Here is a 5,062-nt window from a genome sequence, read left to right on the forward strand (position 1 = left end):
CAATCGTAGAAATCGTGTGCCCCTATGCAGGGGGAGGTAAAAGTTACTTTACAAATAAAGTAGGTGCACAGGGGGGAGGGGGATGAGAGTTATTTAAAGGAACTTGATTACCAGTGGCGTAACTGAGTGTATGTGCGCCCCCCCGTAAAATTTTTCAGGCGCCCTTGGTCCACGTCTCAATACTTCACATTTTCATCTTGGCAAAAAGTAAAAAAGTTTTAATAAAATTATATTTATTGGAATCGTTATTAAGTATTATATTAAATTTTAATAAAATTTATATTTAATTATATTAAATCTATATATATTTTTTTTTCACGGGTTGTTTTTAGTTCATAAATTGTAAACACTGATTATAGTGTCTTTGCGCCAACAAAATATAATATTTATCCCTCAGGCTCGAAAAACGTGCTTGTTTGGTCCTCTAGACGGGGGTGAAGGCAGTCATTTTTACCAGCCGAGAGAAAAAGACTCTTCTTTTCCCTATGGATCATTTTGCCCTGGCAAGTCTGGAAAAAAAAGCAATCTTTTTCCCTTGGAAAAATAAGAGCCTTTTGTCTCAGCTGGTAAAAACGAATGCCTTTAACTCCCTGTCTTCAGTGACCCACACAAGTACCTTTTTTGTGCCTGTGGAATAAAAATTATCGTCCATTATTCAGGGCTAAGGCCAGTTTTTATTCGGCTGATATATGATATTTTCATTACTCGCTCTCAACTCGAGCGCCATGGCGCCCACGCTTCAACTCGTGCTGAGTTCATCAGACTCACAGATTTTCGCCCCTTGTCATGAAATATATTACTTTTTATGTAACTATTATGGCGTGCACTGTAGTAAGCCGTTATAATAATAGTGTGCAATATAAACAACTATTATCATTTCTTATTTTTTTTCAAAACCAAAGTCGCTCTCCTCGTAATTCACAATTTTCATCAAGGGACTGGATGGCGCCCCCGGCTTCGGTGCGCCCCCCCGCATTGCGGGGGTTGCGGGGGTGAGATTTACGCCACTGTTGATTACGTACATCAGACCGTTAATCATTCAGTTCATTTTGTTGATACTAAATCCGGTGTACATACGCAAAATATTGAGCGGTTATGACGCGATATGCGTTCTGCTTTATCGCGATTTGGTGTACGAGAAGAACACTACAAACATTATTTAGCAGAATTTATATTTAAAAAACGATGCGATTTTAATGAGAGAATACCGCAATTTTTTCGATTAATGGCTTCTCTATATTCATTAAATAATGTATCGTCAAGTAATGAATAAAATGAGTAAAAATGTACATTGAATAAAATGAATAAATATTAGCAGCAACGGAAGCTTTTATAACCATTTTAATACCATTATGCACGTAAATAGTACGCAGAATATACGCAGAAATAGTACGTTATTTTTAAATCTTTTTTGGTTAATAACTATATAACGAAGGATGAGCGACGGGAATGGTCAATGACCTTGACCTTCTTGAGGGTCAAGGTCAAGGTCACTCGGAAGTCATTTGAGACTGACTGTGTAATTCGAAATATTTACTAAAAATATTTACGATACAAAAATTATACGATTTAATCGATAATACAGGAGGCTTTAGTGATCCTTAAGGTGATGCTGGACCCGCCTGTTTTATCATTACTTACTTAGTTAAAGACTCGTTTCTCTTAATTGCATTTACGGATGGAAAAATCCTTCTGCATAATTAAAGTATCGACAACAATGAATTGCGCTAGCTACATTTCAATACGAAAAACGGAAGAAAATTAAAAACTTACAGTTTCGTTATCGGCTTCTGCAGTCGACTCGACACATTATGTGAGAAGCCGATAACGAAACTGTAAATTTTTTTTCCGTTTTTCGTATTGAAATGTAGCTAGCGCGATTCATTGTTGTCGATACTTTAATTATGCAGAAGGATTTTTCCATCCGTAAATGCAATTAAGAGAAACGAGTCTTTAACTAAGTAAATAATGATAAAACAGGCGGGTCCAGCATCACCTTAAAGAGATGCCGGAGGTCTTATTTCATCGATAAAGCTTGATTAATTTTCCATGACTCATTACTCTTAATTGCAGGGCTGGGTAGTAACTAGTTAAAACGTTAAAAGTTAAAAAGTTAATAACTTTTAACTTAACTTAGTTAATTTTAAATGCGTTAAATTTTAACTTAACTAAGTTACTTTTAAACGGTAACTTTTTAACTATTTTTTAAGTTAAAAATTTTTTTATCTCTTTCAAATATCTTAGAAAAATATTAAGATATAACAAGATTCTAAGACCGGAATTTATAGTCTAAATCTCAAGAAATGTCTTAAGATGCTAATACGGTGCTCTGATTGGTTCATGCACTAGTTTAATATTTTCATTGATAGTTTATTTTTAACTTAAAATGTCGACAACAACTGACACCTACAATTTAATACGAAAAATGAAAGAAAATTAAAGACTTATAGTTTTGTCATCAGCTTTTGCAATCGACTCGTCACAATATGTGCTGCATATAAGAATTCTTGCACATTTAAAATATGAATAGCTATCAGTCTACAAAACCTTCAAAGAACAATATTATGCTTGTAGAAACAATTAAGGTAGGGGCTTTAGAATTAGAGTAAAGAGTCATGAACATTCGTTTGAACACTACAAGTGAAGCTATGAAACCGAGCAGAAATTGTGTCTAACAGTATAGGTATTCGATCTTGCAAGAGATGGCATTGCAATATATTAGATAAGGACAGGTGAATGCGCTTGAGTGAGACATAAATACACAATGCTATATATGGTCTGTATTCTGTTCCTGCACTGTGGACTGCACTAGAATTCTCTTTCTTGATTTCAACAAATATCAAACATATGCATGTATCGTCACTTTAAGTTCCAAAAGTGTACACTAGTTTAGCCACAGAAAACAAACCTCTTATGTAACATAAGAAATAAATGAAAGATGTCGGTATTATCAAATTCGAAATTCAAAAAGTATATACTATCGACCTCGATCAAGTTGGGCCGTCAGTCCAGCATCACCTCAAAGTTTGTATGGAAAATCCGTAGATATCCTGTATAGTCATTTCGTTATGTAGAAAAAAGTACTACTTAAGCATCAAATACACTTCTTATTTTAGTAAATGATAAATGCTGAAATTTTCACACAAATGTTACAATTACTGAAATGCACCATGTTATAAAATATAAATTATAAGTTATCTTTTAAGGGGATGCTAAAGTCGTCCTGTTTTATCACGATTCTATTTGAGGAGAAAGATCCGAATTGGCTTTACGGATTGCAAAATCCTTTCACAGAATAAAAGTACGCACGAAAAGGTATACAGCAAACCCTGATTTCACGAGTAAATCGGAAAAAAATGCACTTTTTCTGACATGTACAGCTGTCACTTGAGGTTAACATTCACTTAAATTTAAATATAAAAGTTTTAGAGATCGCAAATTGCAAATAAGCGTCTTGCAGTATTGAGATGACTTGTACGAACAATCCTGAGTTTGCGGAACCAAGATTAAATGCGTAGAAAAAAATATTTCTTTTCAAATAGAAATCACGATCTATGCGAGGATCGGAACGTCAACAGAACAGAAATTGCGTTTAGAAGTAGTTGCGCCGTCGGCCGCCGTCTTGAAATAGATGGCGTTGTAGAGCATCGGTAAAAATAGGTGTTGAACGTATGATCCTACTTTGCCAGAAAAAGTGAATTTTTTAATTTTTTTCCGATTTTCTCGTGAAATCAGGGTTTGTTGTATACCTTTTCATGCGTACTTTTATACTGTGAAAGGATTTTGCAATCCGTAAAGCCAATTCGGATCTTTCTCCTCAAATAGAATCATGGTAAAAACAGCTGATTTAGCATCGCCTTAAGTTATCTTATAAGAATGTATAAAATAACACAAACCTATGCTAGTTTGGTTGACGACTCATGAATTAATACAAATTAATGAATAAATTAAAACAAATATGACAGGTAATGTGAGTCAACCGCTGGACATAACTTGCGAATAATTTTACATATATACTAAGAAGCTAAGCAACCTTGATTTCGATGACGTTTATAAATTTGCTTATCGTACGTTTCGATTCTTGTTTTGAGTCATTTTCAGCGCATATTGTAATAAAATATAATAGTTCGAACATTCATACTCCTAAAATTATAGACACAACAATCATGAGAAGAGCCCCATATGGGAAATATCAACCATATGGGAAAAATATCAACGATTTACGTCAAAAAATTGTACAGGAATGTAAAGCTATTCCAGCAAATACTTTCCAAATGTTCATTCAGAGTTCCAGAATCGCCTTTATTATTGTTTAGCAAAAAACGGAGAACATTTTGAACATTTGTTATAATAAATGATGATATTTTATACAGTAACTATGCCTTGCTATTTTCTTAAATATCTCCTAAAATAGTGATCGAACAAAAAAATGTTTCCTACAGAAGTTACTTATTTTTTTACGTAGAATAAAATTCTGTAACAAAAAATATACATTTCCATTTAAAAAAATGAATTTGACCTTCAAATTACGTTGAAAACGCCCTCCAAATAAGAAATTGAGTGTTATTCTCTTTCCCTCTCGAAATCATGGAATAAGTTTTTATCTTTTTTTTGTATCCTTTACATTTTTCGAGATAATCAGCTGGAAAGTTTTCAAATGAACACCCTGTATATAAAATTATTCGCAAATTATATCCAGCGGTTGACTCACATTACTTGTCACATTTGGGTAAATATATAGAATAGGGGAGCCTCCCCCGATGATCTTGACCTTGACATATGTTGTCAAGGTCATGACCCTGAGTAACCTCCCGCAGGTTTTAGGTGGCGGTCACAGTCCGTTAAAAAGTTATTAACAAAAAAAGTTTCAAAATTAACGTATCATTTCTGCCATATATGTATTATAACAAGTACTATTTTACATCTCCTTCTGTTTAGAAACGTTAAACTTTCCACGCGAAGTAACTCTCACCTCCCCCAACCCCCTGCGAAGGGGCATACGACTTCCACGATTGTACTGTTGCTATGATTGTACTGTCGGGGCAGACCTCTGTCGACGGTG

General features: G+C 34.3%; 1 protein-coding gene across 1 annotated transcript in view; it reads left to right on the top strand.

The window, feature by feature from the left end:
* The window catches only part of LOC108782428 (odorant receptor 46a-like), a 37,301-nt gene that overhangs the window by 27,801 nt on the left and 4,438 nt on the right, over positions 1–5,062 (top strand). The window lies entirely within an intron of this gene.

The sequence above is a fragment of the Cyphomyrmex costatus genome, unplaced genomic scaffold, assembly GCF_001594065.2.
Source record: "Cyphomyrmex costatus isolate MS0001 unplaced genomic scaffold, Ccosl1.0 scaffold127, whole genome shotgun sequence".
Classification (NCBI taxonomy): Eukaryota; Metazoa; Arthropoda; class Insecta; order Hymenoptera; family Formicidae; genus Cyphomyrmex; species Cyphomyrmex costatus.